The 21,837-nt window shown below is 44.2% G+C and overlaps 1 non-coding gene across 1 annotated transcript; it reads right to left on the bottom strand.

Moving 5' to 3' along the window:
- Positions 1-18,123: 18,123 nt before the first annotated feature.
- Positions 18,124-18,207, bottom strand: Trnap-ugg. The gene has a single exon. It is a non-coding gene; the product is annotated as a tRNA-Pro (tRNA).
- Between the last annotated feature and the right edge of the window lie 3,630 nt (positions 18,208-21,837).

Below are 21,837 nucleotides of genomic sequence, written 5' to 3'. Positions count from 1 at the left end.
TTCGGCCGGCGTACACCAGACAAATCATGTTTATTTCTATAACACTTAATGGGCGAAAGTTCCGTGATTTCCCTAAATCGCTCCAAGCAAATGCCGTGCTGGTTCCTTTGGAAGGGCACGGCCAATTTCCTTCCCCACTCTTCACACAATCCGAACTTGTGCTGCGTCTTAATGACTTGGATGCTGACGGGGCGTTAAACCCAATCTTCCTTCCCTCTTCGTAATGTCTCCTATAGCGGACTGAAGCAAACTTCATCCACGCATCTTGAAGTGATAGCCTTTGTATCAAGCAGGTGGTTTCTTGTACGATTCTGCATCCTGATAGTATGATCGACGTGTTACAACATTGCAACGTACTGGGGGCGTAGCGTGCACTGATAAATACCTGTCGTACCTATTAAACTGCAGCAAGACACAGGAACCAACGGCACTTTCCCATCGAAGGGGAGAGTGAACAACCTAATCATTAGCAAAAGGCTCGTCTACTGAGGTGTGCGGTTGTCCACCGTTGCTTGTATATTCTTATCTGCACGTTTTAATTTTAAACAAGTGGCCAGTGAAATTCAGTGAGTAACAGGCACAAAATACTGTGACATATTCAAATAACTGCAGTCAGGGTGGTCCTGTCGAATGTAAACCACTCTTTTGAAACGCTCGATTTATTCATAATAGTTCATATTTCGAGCGGTGGCTCAACACAGGATTCATCAATACAAAATATAAAATGAAACATGAGAGGTGGTGGTGGTGGTTAGTGTTTAACGTCCCGTCGACAACGAGGTCATTAGAGGAAGGATTGGGAAGGAAATCGGCCGTGCCCTTTCATAGGAACCATCCCTGCATTTGCCTGAAACGATTTAGGGAAATCACGGAAAACCTAAATCAGGATGGCTGGAGACGGGATTGAACCGTCGTCCTCCCGAATGCGAGAAACATGAGATCTTACGATGTCACGCAGCAGGAATCTTTTCGATGTTATAACAAGAACAAAGTGTCTGGCAGTGCATGTAGACGAGTTTGCAGGCGAATCCAAAAGACGTTACATTTTGCACAAAATAAAAAATAAACTGAAATCAGTTTATTATTAACCTGCTTAGTACAAGTGTACAAGGGATGATCAAAAAGTTTCTATCTAAGGGCATTACTGCAGCGTATAAGCAATGAAGCGCTACTCTGATGCGGTTATATAGGGTGAGTCACTAACAATTGCCACCTAGAATAACTCCGAAAGCATGATAGTAGCTGAAAAGGTTGTGGGACAAATGTTGCATGGGACAACGGGGGCCATAATATGACGTTGGATTTTTGTTGCTAGCTGGGGTCGCTTCAGAGATACGAAGGTCAACTTTGTTTTTCTAAATGGGATGCTATAGTTTGGTACTTATTTTCTGCTAGCGGCTATCGAGATGAATCCAATGATGTGTAATAGTAAGGTCTTTGAAGGTCAAAGAAGGTCAAAAAGGTGGCATGAACGTCCGTTTACAGAAGGTGTTTGAAGTCGCCGGCCGTTGTGCCCGAGCGGTTCTAGGCGCTTTAATCTGGAACCACGCGACCGCTACAGTAGCAGGTTCGAATCCTTCCTCGGGCATGGATGTGTGTGATGTCCTTAGGTTAGTTAGGTTTAAGTAGTTCTAAGTTCTAGGGGACTGATTACCTCAGATGTTAAGTCCCATAGTGCTCAGAGCCATTTGAACCATTTGTTCGAAGTGATGACCATTGGTATCAATGCAGACCTGCAATCTTCTTATCATGGATTTAGTGGTATTCCTTATCACTGCGAACTTATCGAAGCACATGCTCTGACAATCGATACTATGCCATAGAGAAAAATATGGTTCCAAAAAAAAGAAGCATATATTGGAGCCCTACGCCATACCAACGAATACTTTACCCTCCTGCTGGTCAGGGCAGCACACCACGACGCGCTCGGCGACTAGAATCATGGACGGCAGGATCTGCTATTAATGGTTCACGCCCGAAAAAATACAAATACGCAGTCTCACTTTCGGCTAATTCGGAATGCAGGTACTTCCCTATGAGTCTCTGAAACCCCAGTGGATTCAAGCATGCAGGTGGACCCATGTCTGGTCTGCCAAACCAATTTGATCCATGCCACGACTATGCGTGAAGGAATGTGTCAAATGTTTGGGCAGCCTACTCAGAACAGATAAGTACACCCTAGCAACGCTCATTGTGTGGATGATGATAGAAGGAGTACCTCTGACAGTTCAAATGGTGACTGGCACAGACTCTAAGTGGCACACTAGCAAAGGACACAAGTCTTACCATTTGGATAAAGACCTACAGTTTTTTACTACCGAAGCGCCAGTGCAAGAGTGACATCTTCTCTTTCTCTCAGCTTTCCTAGCACTTTTACGTCTTAGACCACTCCCACTTTAGCCCAAGCCAATCATGAGCTGGAGCACCGCACTCGAAGCTGGGAGGGGAGACCTCCCCTTGCTCTGCATATACAGATTTGACCAATCAGCGACTTTAAAAATTAATTGGGGGGAGAGGAAAAAACATTCAGCTTCGCGGGTTCTTTCCCTCATGTTTATGCTGTGTCTTTTGCTAAAAGCACAACTTGGATGGAATCACAGCCCTCCATATAAACGTCGTTATCTCCCCTGTTGCGTCCATTTCGAACTTTCCAAAGAAGGACCATAAACTCCATAAAAGCTTTGTACCTTCACAAACATGTTTTGTACCAGAGTCTGGATGTCTTGGCACCACTGACCTGTCCAACAGAAATTCGCAGAAACACGCAGTCGTCTCATCGGTTTCCTGCCTAAGAAGGGCCCACCCTCTGCTTTATTGCCGGTCATGAATGCTCTGCCCATAGCAGCTGTGACTCCTCGGCGCTAGTCAGCCTACCTGGACGCGGCCGCCGACTGACCGGCGCCATCCAACGTGTCTGCACAGTGAAACCGAGGGACTGGACAGTCTGCAAATGTCCCCCCCCCCCCCCCCCCCAAAAAAAAAAAAAAAACACATTCCCCTAGGCCATCAGCCGCTGTACGCTTTTACTGCAGTCGTTTAAATTGGCATCCTCTTCCTTTGAATGCAGGTAAAGCTTACCACTATTCCTTCACTAGAGCGCATAGAGCGCACAACCAAGAGCGTTAACTACTGCCAACAATTTCATCATATGAATGAAGACAGATCGTATCCAGATATAGCAACCAAGTAATAAAGATCAGCCGGCCGGGGTGGCCAAGCGGCTCTAGGCGCTACAGTCTGGAACCGCGAGACCGCTACGGTCGCAGGTTCGACTCCTGCCTCGGGCATGGATGTATGTGGTGTCCTTAGGTTAGTTAGGTTTAAGTAGTTCTAAGTTCTAGGGGACTGATGACCTCAGAAGTTAAGTTCCATTGTCCTCAGAGTCATCTGAACCATTTTTGAATAAAGATCAACTTTCCTAAGAACATTACGCAGCATAACTCCATATCAGAAGTGAGAGTGCCCTACAAACTCTCAGTCCGCAGCTCGTGGTCGTGCGGTAGCGTTCTCGCTTCCCACACCCGGGTTCCCGGGTTCGATTCCCGGCGGGGTCAGGGATTTTCTCTGCCTCGTGATGACTGGGTGTTGTGTGCTGTCCTTAGGTTAGTTAGGTTTAAGTAGTTCTAAGTTCTAGTGGACTTATGACCATAGATGTTAAGCCCATAGTGCTCAGAGCCATTTGAACCATTTACAAACTCTCACAACCTACCAATTCCTCTCAAATTTATTCTTGGGGAGTGTCACATGGTAACATTAAGAATGCAATGGGAGTTTCACTGCTAATTACAGAGGAAAGAGCGGATGGATCGAAAGAGTAAATTGATGGCCTTTGTGAGGGGGGGGGGGGGGGCGCTTGTCCGATGATCTGATAAAACAAGAAACTCGAGTCTATAAGGAAGACATAGGTGATCCAGTATTAGAGTCAGAATTTAAAAGAGGTCTGGATTACTTGAGATTAAATACAGCAGAAGGGATAGGTAACATTCCATGGAATTTCTAAAATCGTTGGCGGGAAATGGCTACCAGAGGACTGTTCAGATTTATATGTAGAATATATGAGACTGGCGATATACCATCAGACTTTCGGAATAATATCTTACACAGTTCTGAAGATAGCAAGGTCAGATAGGTGCGGAAACTATCAAACAACCAGCTTAATGTCCCAAATGTCCAAGTTGCTGACAAGAATAATATACCTAAAAAATTAAAGATCTGTTAGATAACACCCACAGGCTAACGCTTTGTGGGTGTGAAACTGACGCCAGGTAGCGTCTCAGATGTTCTCCATTTCATACAGATCAGGCGAATTTAGCGGCCGAGACATGAAAGTGAGTTCATGATCATGTTCCTTAAACTACAGCAGCATGATACTGGCATGGACATCTTCCTGCTGGCAGAGGTCATCGCCGTCGTGGAAGACATCAAGCACGAAGGAGCGCAGGTGGTCAACAATAATGCTGATTTAGCCCCTGTTTTCATGGTTACAAATATTACAGCCACAGGTCCAAGGGACTAAGTGAGTTCTGCAATAAATTTCAACTATTAATAGCGAATACTCTTAAAAAATCACAAGAGGAAGAGGTATAGGATAAGTGCGGAGAGGAGCCGCATGCAGTATAGATTGCACAGCCCTCGTAGTTTCTGCAAATACCGACACATTTCGAGCGTATCGGCACGGTAGCTGCTTAGTGAATGTCAGGCCACAAAAAACGCTTACGTTTCGACTGAGGAAGTTTTGCATAAGCTATTGGGGAATAACGGAGGTAACTCCGTAAACATCCCTCCGAAACCTTTTACAACGTCACGTTTAGTTCTTTCTGTGTGCTAAATATTAGTCGTATTGACAGTAAGTTCTATTTGGCGTGTTTTGATTCTACTGCGGCAATCCTGTCTATCAAGATCACGAGTTTATAAGGTGCGACGTCTTTCCCCTACAGATCGGAATACATGCCGCAATAAAGTCAGGTACATATGCCGCACATTTTGTCTTTGGTGATATCTGCCGCACAAATAAAATAATAGTTTTAAATAAGTCAAAATATTTATGTTTTTTAGTACTTTCGTTGAAATGGCTTAACACGCATTTTTAGGGTGTTCACACTGCCTCATGAAGACCAATGCACAATATTATGCAGTACTCTCGGAACTGTTTGATAATCTAAAAATAACAAAAGGGTATCGTTCCAGATACCACTGAAGATGCCGCAGAGTAAGAAAAAGGCGAAACGCGTCTGGGAAAAATAAATTACAGGTGCAGCAAGAAAAAAAAATTCAAATGTGTGTGAAATCTTATGGGACTTAACTGCTAAGGTCATCAGTCCCAAAGCTTACACACTACTTAACCTAAATTATCCTATGGACAAACACACACACACACACATGCCCGAGGGAGGACTCGAACCTCCGCCGGGACCAGCCTCACAGTCCATGATTGCAGCGCCTCATACCACTCGGCTAATCCCGCGCTGCTGCAGCAAGAAAAGGCGGTTTTATTTAGAAAACAAATATTTCTGTGCTTGCTGCGGAGATGGCCATGCAAACAAACGTGTTAAAAAAAACTGTATTTCATAGACAACTGGTGTGTTTAGTTGTACAAACAAAAAGTTTTACTGAAAGTGCACCACGGGATATGCGATTTTCAAAATTTGCGACATCTCTCCTGGATTTATCCTATTCGGAAGGGGTCAGGAGATATGGGAAGATTTCAGTTCGACTACATCATGGTTAGACAGAGATTCCGAAATCAGATATTGGATTGTAGGGCGTACCCAGGTGCAGATATAGACATAGATCACAATTTAGTTATGTGGAGAGTAGGCTAAAGTCTGAGAGATTTGCCAGGAAGAATCAGTACGTAAAGAAGTAGGATACGTAAGTACTAATCAATGAAGAGATAAGCCTGAAGTTACCTGAGGCTACACATGCTGTGATTTGTTAACTGTTTATTTAAAAAGGGCAGTCACAAAGTGGGAAAGAAAGCCGTAGGCAGAAAGAAGGTAAATGCAAGAAACCATGGGAAACAAAAGAAAAACTCCAGCTGATCGATGAAAGAAGAAAGTACAAAAATGTTCACGGAAATTCAGGAAATCAGAAATAAAAGTCACTAAGGATTGAAATAAATAGGAAGTGCTGGGAAGCTAAGGCGAAATGGCGGCATGAAAAAGTGTAGAAATCGAAAATGAAACGATTGCCGGAAGGACTGAGTCAAGTTATAGAAAAGTCAAAACAACCTTCGGTGAAATTAAAAGCAAACGTAGTAAAATTAAGAGTGCAACGGGAATTCCGCTGTTAAACGCGGAGAAGAGTGCGGATAGGTGTAAAGAAAACTCTGAAGGCCTCTATGAGGGGGAGGACTTATCTGAAGACGTGTTAGAAACAGGAGTCGATAGAGAAGAGATAGGGGATCCACTACAAGAATCAGAATTTCGATGAAGAGCTATAGAAGACTTAAGATCAAAGAAGGCAGAGGGGATAGTTATCATTCCATAGGAATTTCTAAAATCGCTGGGGGAAGTGGCAACAAAGCGACTATTCACGTTGGAGTCTAGAATGTGAGAGACTGGCGATATACCCTTTGATTTTCAGATAAACATCAACCACACAATTCCGAAGAAGAGCCAACAAGTGCGAGAATTATCGCACGATCAGCTTAACAACACATGTATCGAAATTTCTGACAAGAATAATAACAGAAGAATGAGAAAAACAATTGAGGGCCTGTTACATGACGATCAGTTTGGCTTTATAAAAAGTTAAGCCACCAGAGAGGCAATTCTGATGTTGCGATTGACAATGGAAGCAAGACCAAGGAAAAATCAAGACACGTTCATTGGATCTGTCCACCTGGAGGAAGCGTTCTAATATGTCAAATGGTGCAAGATGTTCGAAGTACTGAGGAAAACAGGGGTAAATTATAGGGAAAGGCGAGCAACATACAATATTTACAAGAACCAAGACGGAACAGAAAGAGTGGAAGACCAAGAACGATGTGTTCGGATTAAAAAGGGTGTAGTCTTTTGCCCTACTGTTCAATCTATGCATCGATGAAACAATGACGGAAATAAAAGAAATTTTCAAGAGGGGAACTAAAAGTCGAGGCGAAAGGGTGTTTCACTAAATGTGTTTGCCTCTGTAAGTTACGAAGTAGTAGGCGACGGAAATATTTATTGCGATAGGTCACCATAAGAAACGTTACACTGTCTGCGGAGCTATGAACATAGATTATTGTGTTGTTATCCAAAGAGTTACAGCAAAAAGATACAATTTTTTAAATGGAGCAATAGTTTGTTCTATCATGCACTGGAATCGGTAACACCAGCTGTGTATACACCAATTTAAATTACATTCCTACCACTTTTAGTTGAGGAGCTACAACCCTTCAAAGTTTCAGCGACAGATACCACACACGCTGCGCATAACCCAATGCGCCTTCTAAATGTTGTGCGCCATAGTTGTAACGTCGCCGGTGTCACGGAGCGAGAAGCTTCCTCGAAGCGTTGTTAGACTGCCGACTGTCGCCGCACACGGCCGTATACCGGACAGTTCGAGCCACACAAAGAAACGGGGCTCAATATACCACAGTTACTGACATCGAATGAAGATAGCATACACGATCAACGAGTACGTTGATATGTTGCTGAAGTTCGGGAAACAGGCAGCTTGGTAATACGCCACAGGAACAGACGAAGAACTGTAAGAAGTGAGGAGACTGAGGTGTTTGTTTTAGCTGCAGTACACCACAATCCTCATGTCAGCTTACGAGCCGTTGCTGCAGTCGCTGGTGTCAGGCTCACATCTGTGTGGTGTATAGTACACGGCCACAGGTTTCACCCGTACCGCCTCTCACTGACGCAGGAGCTGCATGGGAACGATTTTCGTGCGACAGTTACGTTCTGTGAATGGGCCATGCGTAATTTCACGCTGGAGTCTTTAGAAGGTGTTATGTTCTCTAATGAGTCCACATTCACAAATTATGGTGCAGTGAATCGCCATAACGTGCACTATTGGGCAGCAGATAATCCTCGGTGGGTACGACCTGTCGACCGTCAACTTAGGTGGTCTGTTAAAGTGTGGTGGGGAATCCTTGAGGATGAAGTCATCGGTCCACACTACTTCCCAGGCACACTGACAGGTGAGTTATATCCCGCGTTCATAGTCGACAGTTTGGGTGGTCACCCAGCCCATCCTGCGCGTGCTGTTACGGAAGAACTAAACAACAGGTTTGCAGGAAGGTGGTTGGGGCGCCATAGTACTCATTCATGGGCCAAAAGGTCGTTCTATTTAACACCATTAGATTTCTTTTTGAGGGGATATATCAGGGAATGTGTTTATGTCGCTGAGCCCACAGCCCCAGATGATCTAACACGGCGCATCGAGGACGCAAGTTGCTCCGTGACACCGACGATGTTACATTTCGTCCGCAGGTACTTTAGAAGGCGCATTGCATTGTGCATTCAGGAACATGGACATACATTTGAACATACATTTAAATCAACTTCTCACCGCCAGAACATTCACCACCCACCAGACAGCCATGTAGTATGTACAGCGTGTGGTATCTGCCCCTGAAATACTGAAGGGTTGTAGCTCCCAAACTAAAAGTGATAGGAATGTAATTTAAATTAACGTATACGCAGCTGGTATTACTGATTCCAGTGGATGATACAAACAACTATTGTTCCATTTAAAAAATTGTATCTTTTTGCTGTAACGCTTTGGATAACAACACAATAATCTATGTTCATAGCTCCGCAGACAGTGTAACGTTTCTTATGGTGACCTACCGCAATAAATATTTCCGTCGCCTATTACTTCGTAACTTACAGAGGCAAACACATTTAGCGAAACACCCTGTATATAATGATAAGATTCACTAACGTCGAGCCGGCCTCGGTGGCCGAGCGGTTCTAGGCGCTTCAGTCCGGAACCGCGCGACTGCTGCGGTCGCAGGTTCGAATCCTGCCTCGGGCATGGATGTGTGTGATGTCCTTAGGTTAGTTAGGTTTAAATAGTTCTACGTGCTAGGGGACTGATGACCTCAGATGTTAATAGTGCTCAGAGCCATTTGAACCACTAATGTCGTGGCTAACCTGAGTGAAAGTGAAGAAGAATTACAGGATCTGTTGAATGGAATGAACAGTCCTGTGAGTACAGAATATGGATTAAGAGTAAATCGAAGAAAGACGAAAGTAATGAGAAGTGGTATAAATAAGAACAGTGAGAAACTTAATGTAAGGATTGCACACGAAGTAATTGAAGTTAAGGAGTTCTGCTACCTAGGCAGCAAAAAAACCCATTACGGGTGGAGCAAGAATAACATAAGAAGGAGGCTAGCACTGGAAAAAAGAGCATTCCTCGCCAAGAGAAATGTACTAGTATCAAACACAGACCTCAATTTGAGGACGGAATTTCTGAGAATGTACGTTTGGAGCACACCGTTTTATGGTAGTGAAACATGGGCTGTGGGAAAACCAGAATAGAAGAGAATCAATGCATTCGGGATGTGGTATTGCAGTAGAATATTAGGTGGATTGATATGGTAACTAATGAGGAGGTTCTCCGCAGCATAGGCAAGGAAAGGAATGTATGGAAAACACTGACAAGAAGAAGGGACAGGGTGGTAGGACACCTGTTAAGACATCACGTAATGACTTCCATGGCACTGGAAGGAGCTGTAGAGGGTAAAAACTATAGAAGAAGACGGAGATTGAAAGACATGTAACAAATATTTGAGGACGTAAGGTGCAGGTGTTACTCTGATATGAAGAGGCTGGCACAAGAGAAGAATTCGTGGCGAGCCACTTCAAACCAGTCAGAAGACTGATTACTAAAAGAAAAAGAAAATGATGTTCTGACTGTGTGTTGCAGAATTTTCTTTGTTAGAAGTTTTAGTATCATGACTTGCTTTTGACGCAGGTACTGATACGGCGACGTGGGGTTGAAAAACAAGCGTCAGTTGCAGACAGTCAGCATTGGTCTGGACAAGCAGAGCTTTACTCGTAAGGCAATTTTATCCAAACAGTGCTGCTCCTGTTTGTCAGCACTGATGCATTAAAGGAATAGGGAGAGTTTCTCTTTCTGCACCACGGTTGAAAAACATGATTGAGAAGTTCAAATGAACTGGTGATTTGGGAATTGCTCTTGGGAGAGACCGATGGTAAATTCCGCCACAAACTGTTTAAGTAGTTAATGTTGCTATGACAGAGAATGATGAACGCAATGTGCGATCTTCAAGCTGTGCACCAGCTGTTATAAAACGCTGGGAACAGTTGTGAAACGGTATCTCTAGCGCGGTTCCAGACTGTCGAAGATTCAGATGGTCGTCACATTTAGCAACGTTTATAGCCTGGAACTTAAAAATGGTACGCCTTTAACGAATGTTAGTGTCTCATGTGGAAATTTAAATGTGTTTCTTTCCATCGTTTATTCCTTGTTTCTCTCCACATGTTCTCATAAACGTTTCCACAAAGTTTCATTGTTCTACGATCACTCTTTCTTCAAGGTGGACCTCTCAATTAGCGAAATTTAATTATAGCCACCCTGTATTTCGAACAGCCTTTCGCCCAGATGACGGCCTATCGAGACATGATCGTCGATCGGGTGCAACGAGAAGCGTGATCCACCCGATCAAGCGCAACGTTTCCATTGATCCACGTTCCAATATCGATGATCCCGTATCAAATGGTTCAAATGGCTCTGAGCACTATGGGACTTAACTTCTGAGGTCATCAGTATCCCTAGAACTTAGAATTATTTAAACCTAACTAACGTAAGGACATTACAAACATCCATGCCCGAGGCAGGATTCGAACCAGCGGTCGCGCGGTTCCAGACTGTAGCGACTAGAACCGCTCGGCCACCCCGGCCGGCTGACCCCGTATCAAATGTAATCATAATCAGCCAATTGATAACACTCAGCAGTCAACTGCTACGAACAAGTTGAACAATTTGCGCTGAACGACGTGCTCCGAAATACTTCTGCCTGCATCAGTAATGTACTCTCAGTTTCAGATCCAGTACATACCGCTGCCTATCATGCTTTACAGAGCGGGCAAGCCGCCGACCTCCTCGTGCTATGACGAGGCGTGGACGTCCGTGACCTTGTCAGTTACTCCCGGTTTCACTGTCCATCAATTACATTACGTACATGTTCACCACGATATCACACGTAGAGCCGTCCAGCTTCACCGTTGCCGAGGTGTTTGCTCCTAGGTGCCCAATCACAACAGTCCACCATTCTTCAAAGTTGTTTATGTCAATGGATTTCTCCAATTGTGGTCCTTATCGTCGCTAGAATGATTCACCATTAGACTGACTCCGTACAGCGTCACGTGACCGCGACATAACCAGGCGTTAGTCAATCACACGGTTGGCAGTGGGCACAATGTTTGACTGGTCCGTCTATATTGCTTCTATTGTCCTTCAACTGAAGTACTTCTTCTTTTGTTCAATTTCTTCTAGCTACCCTTCTTATATCCACAATCCTTTGTTCTTAACTGAGTTAATTATTGAGGTACAGTACCTACAGCCTTAAAGAACTTCGAACGCACATCATCATCCATCAGTATCTCAGTATCCCACTTTCTTGTATGTGACTCTTCCTGACGGTTATCTTTATCTTTAGACAACTCTTCATCATTACCAAATTTTGAGTTGAGTCTGTACTTGCTTATGAGTACGCCTTACTGTTAAATATCCGGTTTCAGAATCTCTGTCTCGTAATATCTAATACGACTGGTGTCTTTCTGCGTTTCCTGGTCTTTCTGAAGAATATTTCCTCACGTACGATTTTTGAACACATTGTTTTCTAAAAACAGCCGACCAGTTGCAATGGATAAAGTAATCTTTACCTAGGTTCCGACAGATTTAAACCTGTCTTCTTCAGAAGGCGGCAGTATTACATTTATATGGAATGATCATTCCATATAAATGTAATACTGCCGCCTTCTGAAGAAGACAGGTTTAAATCTGTCGGAACCTAGGTAAAGATTACTTTATCCATTGCAACTGGTCGGCTGTTTTTAGTCTTATTACGTGGAACCGTTGCTGATGCGCAGCTATGTTTAAAATACATTGTTTTCTGTTAACGATTAAAATCTATTGCATAAGTCCAGCAAACTCGCTTCAGTCCCATTCCTACTACGGAGCCCGCAACTCTGCCTTCTAATGCGCCCCCTACAGTAACGCCCCAACTCTTCATAATTGCCGGCCGGTGTGGCCGTGCGGTTAAAGGCGCTTCAGCCTGGCACCGCGTGACCGCTACGGTCGCAGGTTCGAATCCTGCCTCGGGCATGGATGTGTGTGATGTCGTTAGGTTAGTTAGGTTTAAGTAGTTCTAAGTTCTAGGGCACTGATGACCACAGAAGTTAAGTCCTATAGTACTCAGAGCCATTTTCTTCATAATTGTTAGATTTTCATCTGGCGGTATATATTGAATTTCCTGTTCAATTCCAACACGTACCCTCTCAATCTTTTCATCTTTTCCTAGTGTCGCCGGGATGTACACTTCAACTATTCTTATAAGCTTGACTTCAGTTCTTTTGAGAATAATCCTATTGCTAAATTGTTCTCAGTTACTCTTTCTTTGCTCTTCTTTCTCATTCATAAGGAATGCTGCTGAATTTATAGCATTTTCTGCTGCTGTTGATGTTACCTACAATCGTCAGACAAGAAATCCTTATCTTCTTTCCACTTTCATCACTGACTCCTACCATATCGAGACTGAGCCTTTCCGTATTTTCTGGCATCCCAACCGCTTTTAGTTTTTAGACATTCTACATTTGACTCGTATAAAGCTGTCATATTGTGACATTAAAGTTAGATATAACTGCGTAATTTTTTTTTACAAATTATGCACTAAATTACTGAATTATCCAAAAAGAAAAATGAGACAAATCGGATATCGTGAATACCGCAGCATGTGCAGAACGTGCTTGAAAGAAACGATTTTAATTGTGTAATTTTCGTGAAAACTTTTGCAACTAGTTTCTTGTCACGTATCATATTGTTAATGCAAAATGTTCTACGTGCCAAATCTGACATTTGTCAAGAGGATGAAAAAACAATGTATCTCAGGTTGTACATAATTGTTTTGTATCTAAAAGACCCTGCAATAGCGAGTAGAACTCGCACTGCAAGGGTTCCGTACAAACTTAACAATGCTTACAGGCAGATCTTCTATAGCTGTTGAGTGAGTTTGCTAGTATCAAAATATCTAACATAAATGACCGTATCTTTTGACTGAATAGGCTTAGAAGCTTAAATTTTTTACACCGTCAAGGTACTGAATACCTTAATATTTGACAAGTTTCAGCTTTATACCTTTCCCCAACCCTGGAAAAAGGGATCTTAATAGTCGAACGATAGACAGGCAGGCAATAGACACACGGACAGCAAAGTGATCCTGTATGGGCTCCGTTTTTACCGATTGGCGTATAATGAGACAAAATAGAAAATAAATATTAAGAACTTTCTAAGTGCGGTATCAGAAAATCACTGATGCCAATACGAACGTTTTTACCATTTCATTCTTGCAAAGAAGGAAACAGCAATCAGCCACTGCTAATAATGTTATTTATTCACACAAATAGCACCGTTGCCGGTTTCAGGATCATTTTCAGTTCTTGTTCTTTACGTTAGTTGTTGGTTCATTTTCAGTTCTTGTTCTTTACATTAGTTGTTGGTTTACTTTCAGTTCTTGTTTTTACAATAGTCCTTGGATGTTTTTCCAATAACTGAAGTATACAACAACAAATTTAATATTAACGAGAACAGCCGTTTGAAGACAAACATGTCGGTTCTAAACCGGTAACGTCGCTATTTGTGTAAATAAACAGTGGACGTTGGTGTTTTCTTATCCGCAAGAATCAACTATTATTTTGTACACAGCACGGTTTCAAAAATGTCAATTTTCGACAAAATATCAGCAACAAAGCGCCATTAATACTGTATTATATGATTATTGAATATTGTTCCCGTTGCATCCAACATCGGAGTTTGGAACTGTTATAATAATTCCTAATAATATCTACAATATGAATAACTAGGCTGCTACGAAGATTCTTCTCGGGAAGAAAGTGCTTGGAGTATTCTAACCACCTTTACTTGAAATACAATACGAGGTTCAGTCACATTCATGTGACCAACGCTTATGTTCGACGTCAAGATGCGATAACGACTCACAGACGGCAGGTAACAACTAGCAGTGGAGGGTACATAAAGCATGTCGTGGGGACGCGGAATCAGCGTGGTCGTTGGAAACGGAGCGATTTATTTGACATCCAAAAGGGCATGATCATTGGTTTTCGGGTCAAGGGTGGAAGCATTTCCGAAACGATTCACTTCGTGAACTGGACGCTTGCCGCCGTGGTTAAAGTATATCGTGCATGGAAAAATGACGCTATGCAAAACTGGCGCCGAGGTAACTGTGGTGCACCATTGGCCACAGATGACAGGGATGAAAGACGGTTGCGGAGATGTGTAACGGCACAGAGTATTTCTTTTATATAAATTACCGTATCTTTTGCTTGCGTTGACGCAGAAGCTCAATTTATTTACATAACGAAGGGACAGTATACCGTAGTATGTGACATACATTTCCGCTAATTATCTCTACACATTCTCAAGAAAAACGTGTTTTAAGGGTCGGACAGACGGGCAGGCAAACAGACGGATGGAGGAGAAAGTGAGACTATAAGGATTCTCTTTCTACCGATTTAGGGACGGAATCCTAAAAAGTATTAAGGTTGTAAAGGTTGTGTATCTGTTGGAGTAGTGCAAGACAGAATGGATTCTCGCTCTGCAGCTGATACGGAACTTCCTGGCAGTGTGGAGTCTCGGTATGGCACACAGTTTTAACTTCCAGGGAGTTTTAGCACAAGACAGATACTCATTCTCAACGCAACAACAGCTAAAGTAAAACAATTTGTTTACTCGTCTTTCACAGGGAAAAAAAAGAATTTCATCGCCCTGTCTTTCCGGTTGTATCCGCACCCCTTACACGCACAATTTCTTTCTGACATAACGCACCACAGATTCTCAAAAACACTTCCAGAAAATACTCGGTAGCGATAACGTAAACTTCCGCAGCGACTAAATGTTTCAGAACAACTGGATGTTACCCTGTGCCGGCATTTGTGGGGAAGTGGTGGTGGGGATTTCCACTCTCACGGCCTCGTGTGCGGTTACCTGCTGCCCGCTGCCTGGGCATTTCGCACCCCAGCGCCATCCCGCGTCATCTGACAGACCTGCAGTAACCCCCCCTAACCCCCCCCCCCCCCCCACCGTCCCACACCACTGTCCGCGTCAACAGGCCCTTACCGCGGTATAACACAAGGAGGTATACATATATAGGTCGTTGGTCTAACATAACAGTCGCGACACTCACTGCTGTAAAAGTTGCCGTTTGACAGATGGAGCGACACTAGCGCTCCAAGCGGCGAGTGTGATGAACGTCAGAAGTGTCGTAAGCATAATGTCTGTTTTGCATCCCTTTCCTACGTAATTTACGAAATATTTGAGTTATTTTCTTTCCTCTAAGGATTTGTGTAGTATCAGAAGGCATATATGTTTCTAAAAATGATTCTAAAATAAGCGCAAGTATGGACAAAAACCGTGAATCGAGTGGCAAGCTACCACACATTCGTGAAGAAACAGTTGTGACATTGGATAGAACTGCAGTTAACCACGTTGATATCAAAAGAATATAAACACACAGATTCACATGTAAGAAGCACAGACGTGTACCTCTATATGCAAAAGCGATCGACAGCTCATTTATCGTTCTGTAGGCCTACTGCGTTTGTCATTGCTGTCGCCTGTTGCCACAAGTACGACCTTCACCTTTATATTATTCTAGGTGGGACAAGCAAGTGCCAAATAGTGGAAGAAATATGTTGAAAAAATTATAATGAGCTGATTACATTACATTTCACGCAAAACCAAATATTTGAATAATTTTCAAACAATCTGTCAGTGAACAAGGTGCTAACAAAATAAATAATAAATTCCAGATTCTTACATTTTTCCTAAGGCGTAGTTAAACAGTAAAGATGATACACCACCTCCTTGTCTACTATCAGTTCTTATTTTAAATGGCTGAGACAATCCTCCCACAAATTCAGCCTTAGATATCGTCTTTGTTAGAGTTTCATGAATTATGTATGCTAATTTTGCTTTAACACCAAATTCTCTAATGATTTCGTCTATTGTCTCCCTGTCTACTGAATCAAATCCTTTTTTGAAATCAACAAATGATACTATTATAGGATTGCTGGTTAACATTCTGTGGCCAATTATTGATTTTAAGGTAACAGTCTGTTCTGTGCAGGACCTTCCCTTTCGGAAACCTCCCTGATATTCTCCCAACTGGTTGTCTAAAGTTTCTACCAGTCTGTCCAGGAGCATTGTCAATAATATCTTGTATGCCACTGGGAGAAGTGATACTCCTCTGTAGTTGTTGACATTCTGTTTGTCTCCCTTTTCATTTAACGGGTGGATTGACGCTCTTTTACACTCCTCTGGAATTTTTTTAGTGTTCCAAAGGCTCTCAAAACGCAGATGTAGATCATTTATAATCTTTTCTTCTAAAGATTTCAACGATTCTGTTGTCATGGCGTCTTGAGCACTTGCTTTTTTGTTTTTGAGTGATTTGATGGCTTCACGAATTTTTTGCTTTGTTGGTGGGAAATCTTTCCCCAGATTTTGTGATATTGCAAGAAATTCCAATTTAACTATTGCAAACCGACAGTTTAAGAGCATGTCAAAAACTTTTGCTAGTATTTCGCAGTTTTCTTTCTTATTTAATCCTATTTGCCATTTTCATCTTTGAGAGAAATACTTGCTGCTTGGTAACTTTTAAGTATATGTTTAGAAGTCTGGTACAAATTTTTAGAATTATTTTTGTTAAAATTTTATTGTGTTTCCATAAACAGTTTTTCAAATGTTCTTTTGATTTTTCGGATTATTTTTGATGTTTCTTCTTTGTTTTCTGAATTCTTCTAAACGTTGTTCTTCGTTTTGTTTTTAACATCTCCAGTTTTGAGCTTTTGGTTCTACTGCTTCTTCACACTCTTTATTCCACTATGTCTTCTTTTTATTCTTGGCCAGTCCTAACGTTTTCTCTGCTGCTGTAGTAATTTGTGCCTGGAGTTCATGCCAATCACATCGTTTTTCTGTCTCAGTTTCTTCTCTAATTTTTTTTATGTTTTCTATCGTAATATTAGCTCTAGTGGCGTTGTATCTGATTACTTTCTTGGTTGTATTTTTTGTTTTAGATGGGAGAAACCGCATTTTAATCTCAGAGAGATAACGATCTGAATCAAATTTCCCATTTCTGATTACTTCATTTTTTCTTTTATTTTATTGCTGTTTCAGTTCATCCCGAGCGATCGGTCTGGCAGCGAATGAAACCGTTCCTTAGTCCAATATTTCACACATTTAACAAAGTTTCAATTATCTGAAGCAGATGAAATAAATTTTGTATTAAAATATACGTTGCTGAAGATTATTTTATGCTTTTTAAAGTTGTTGAGATGGTTTAACACAGCAGCAAACAGTTGAAATGTAAACACAGATGATGATGTGCATCTACATGTTTTCGTGGTTCAGTGACTGTTCCATTAAATTTAGGGACTGCAGCCATAAAAATTAGAAGAAGAAATGGAATTTTGCCCGGCTGCACAGCCGAAATTTAGTGAGAAAGATGGCAATGACGACGACAATGTTGATTATTATAAAATGTCATGTTGATGATGCTTGAAAGCAATCAAGGTCATGACGGAGGCAGAATGATGAGTCTTACAACGGGGCCCTGTGAAATAACAGGAAGTAACTGAGTTATTGAGGAAGGGGGGGGGGAGGGAGGAAGGAGGATGTAGGAGGAAGAAAATGGAAGGATGAAGTGCGATGAAGGTGACTAGAGATAAAAATGAGGCTACAGCTCGGAAGTCGGAAAGTACATTGTCTGATGAAAACTATCCGGACAACCCTATGTAAAACGGAATTGACCGCTAGTTGTCATGAGAGGCGGACTCTAAAATGTTGGCTTAACATCTGAGGTCATCAGTCCCCTAGAACTTTAGAACTACTTAAACCTAACTAACCTAAGGACATCACACACATCCATGCCCGAGGCAGGATTCGAACCTGCGACCGTAGCGGTCGCGCGGTTCCAGACTGCAGCGCCTAGAACCACTCGGCCACTCGGGCCGGCGAGGTGGACTCACCAGTACAAAAGGAGGCAGGGTGTACTGTGTTATCAGTGGAGAAGTAGTAACAGCAGAAGAGGTAAGTGACTTCGAAATGAACTAGTCACTAAACTTTACCTGAGTAACAAATCCATTAGGCATATTTGTAAAGCTGCTCGTGCCGACTGTTGGTGATATGACTGAGAAGGAACAACCACAGCTAAACCGACAAGGCAGGTTTCATATATCGACTGACATAGACCGTCGACCATTGCGGAGGGTTTCCAGAATGAGATTTTCACTCTGCAGCGGAGTGTGCGCCGGGCCGACTCGAACTCGGGATCTTGCCATTCGCGGGCAAGTGATCTACCAACTGAGATACCCAAACACGACTCACGACCCCTCCTAACAGCTCCAATTTTGCCAGTACCTCGTCTCCAACCTTCCAAACTACACAGAAGCTCCTCTGCGAACCTTGCAGAACTAGCACTCCTGGAAGAAATGTCCCGAGTTTGAGTCTCGGCCCGGCACACAGTTTTAATCTGCCAGGAAGTTTCATTGAGGAGGGTAACTGTAAAAATCACATGAAATTAGCGGAAGAACTCAGTCATGATTTATAAAAAACTACCAGTAAACCAGCTAGCACAATGACTGTGCGTCGGGAGTTAAAAAGAATGGTGGAAAATGGCCCAGCAGTTCCACCAAGCGGGATGGTGTCATGGACAGCACACTAAACATCCGGAAAGACGACGGTTGAAATGTGCGTCCAGCCATACAGATTTAGATTAATGACAACTCTGTCGACGGAACGTTAAACCCTAATCTTCCTCCCTTTGTATCGAGGAGGGCCTCACAGGCCACGCATTTCTGTAGTCAGTGCAAAGCGACGTTTTGTGGTAGTGTGAAGAGGGGCGTCACTGGACAGTGGATAACTGGAAACAAGTGATCTGGACTGATGAATCGCGCTTCGGTTTGATGAATGGCCTGGGAATGTTACCTACCATCATTTGTAGTGCCAACAGCGAAGAACGGAAGAGGAGGTGTTAAAGTATGGGCGTGGATGTCGCCCTCGTCTTCTATTTAAGAAATCACTGAATTCATAGTGACATGTACACATTCACCAGCATTGTTTACTGTATAAAGAAGAGGAACAGTCCGGAGACGATGACAGTATCAGTATTGCATTGAAACCAGTCGTAAAGCAGCGTCTGTGAGGCAATGAGTTGTGGGCAGTATCGTTTCTGAAATGACCTGGCCTGCCCAGAGCAATGGAGCACCTTTGTGATGAGTTAGAAGTTCAACTTCGCTCTAGAGCGCAGTGTCCAGTTTCGGTCCTTGAGGAATAACGGGCCTGTTGTCGTAGGAGTTCCCTAGGCTTCTGGTACGAGGCTATGAACGTCACTTGACCCATTGAGGTGCTGACTGCGACGCCTGTTGCTTCTAGTTGCGTCAGCTCTGATAGCTGGATTTGGTGGTGTCGCAGCGTTTTTCTTACGTAGACCGCAGTTCTGCCACATGCTGTTGGTCTATCGTCACGATAGCACCTATAGTTAGGTGCCTCGCGCTTTAGCCATGTCTCACACACGAGGCACACATCCACGGCCTCGTCGCGTAGAAACTGCCTAAATTCGCCGTCCTGCTGCCTTAAGCTGTTTGCGTTCCATACGCAGACGGTGAGACCTATGATGTGATTAGGCATCATGGGTGTTGTTGGCTTCTCTTGTGGTGTTGGCCTTGTTGGCCGCAATCAGTGCAGACACGATCATCTGCGGTAGTTGGAGTAGCAGCTGTTTGAACTCCCGCAGCATCTCTCGTAGTTCTGCGGCCTCGGTGGTTACAGTGGTCGGAGGTGATGGGGCAGGCATAGGTGGTGGGAGTGGGGGGGGGAGGGGGGAGGGGATCGCGCTGTGGCGGCCTCCCTCCTCCACGCCCACGTATCCGGCCGGCTCTGCCCGGCGTCTCGTGCTCCTCTCGTGGCGGTCGAGGAACGCCTTCCGCTGCGCGGATAGGCCGCTCCGCCTGCCGCACCTGCTCTGCGTGTTGCTGTGCCGGTCTTGCAGGCGTTTCCCTTGCAGTCACTGCCGCGGTCGCCGCTGATGCTGCAGTAGCGTAGTTTCTTTCCGGCTGAACCCTCCTTGCGGGTGCCTGCCACCCTTTTGCAGCTGCTTTTTTGAAGGCTTTGCAGCCGCGGAAGCTGGCGACGTGTCGTTCAATGCAGTTGCAGTACGTGGGTGTCTCTTGAACTGGAACGGACGTTGCCGGCTCAGGTGCTCCCCAGCACACTTTAAGCAACGTGGGGACATTTTGCAGTATTTTGCCAGGTGGTCGATTCCCTGGCAGTTGAAGCATTGAAGCGGGCCTCTCCGACTCCTCAGTTTTTCAACTGTGACCCCGCTGACACTTCACACTCTCATTTCTTGGAAGATCCTCCTATGCTCCGGTGTGTCATCCAGTATGACCTGGAAGAGTGGTGTGGCTGCGTTGTCTTTCGGTGACTTCATCAGGGATACTGTCCTTATGGTGTACCGCTTGGTCTCAAGAAGCTTCTTGAGGTTCTTGGGGTCCATATTGAAGGGCGGCGGCGAAAGACTACTTTGAGCGTCTTTGTGGGTTCCGACGAGTACGAGGACCAGTTTAGACTACGGCTGTCAATGAGGTCAGTAACGCTTTTGTAGTCTTCCGCGGTACATATCGTGACTTTCTGTCTTTGTAGTAAAGTTGTTCCTGACGACCGCGAGGATCGCCTGTTCTACTTCTTTGAAGGAGCCAGGCCATTTCACCATGATGGGTGGCGGCGGGAGCTCCTTGCTTCTCTGCTGCTGGTCTGCTGTCTCCTCCTCCTTCCGTTCGAGCTCAGCAAACCGGTTTTTAACGACCACGCTTGCAGCAGTGGCCATCTTTACAGATCCTCCAATCTTCTTGCGTTTGAGTATTTGAAACCCATCTGCGTCAGTGGTCGTCTTATGGGCTTTACTCCCTTTCGACGACGCCTTTCTTCGTGTTTGCAGCGTCGGTGCGATGGTGGGAGCGGCGGTAGTCGCACGTTTCCGTTAGCTTTCCGGACTCGTTTCCGCCGGGCGCTTCATAATTGCTACTTTCCTCCACCTCCATATCCTCCGCGTCTTCAACATCCTCTCCATCGTTCACCAGCATGAACTGGGCCGTACGTTGAACGGTGTCCGCGAAGACGTCTTTTATCTGCTTTCGTGACCCGACTTCAGGCCAGGAGACTGGGTCTTCAGTGGGCGGTGTTACCCTTCCAGGTGTCTTGATCTTGTCGGTGGCGTTCTTTGGTCCCCCCACGTCGTGTGCGCGGGTTACTGCGTAGGAGGGCATAACTCTTGCCATAGAAATGGTGCGGTTCTACTTCTTCTTGTTCCATTTCTGGGAACGGGTTGCTGTAGGCTGTGGACAAGGTGTGGCCGCCGGTAATGTGTTATCCCCCGGTCGGCGACTCCCCCCGCAACTGGCTTCCTCGACCGAGGTAGAAGTCGCATAACAGCTACCCGATCCACCAGCGTTGTCTCGTGCTTTTGCGTCTTGATCATCCGTTGTCTTCCTGGAGCGAGACGTCGTAGGAAGCGGACAGGCCGTATCCGCCGGTATAACCAGGTGGCGACTTTCCCCGCTACTGCGGCCTCTACCGAGGCAT

The sequence above is a fragment of the Schistocerca piceifrons genome, chromosome 3 (assembly GCF_021461385.2).
Source record: "Schistocerca piceifrons isolate TAMUIC-IGC-003096 chromosome 3, iqSchPice1.1, whole genome shotgun sequence".
Classification (NCBI taxonomy): domain Eukaryota; kingdom Metazoa; phylum Arthropoda; class Insecta; order Orthoptera; family Acrididae; genus Schistocerca; species Schistocerca piceifrons.
The sequence above is the reverse complement of the archived record's forward strand: the minus strand, read 5'-3'. Positions and strand labels throughout refer to the sequence as shown.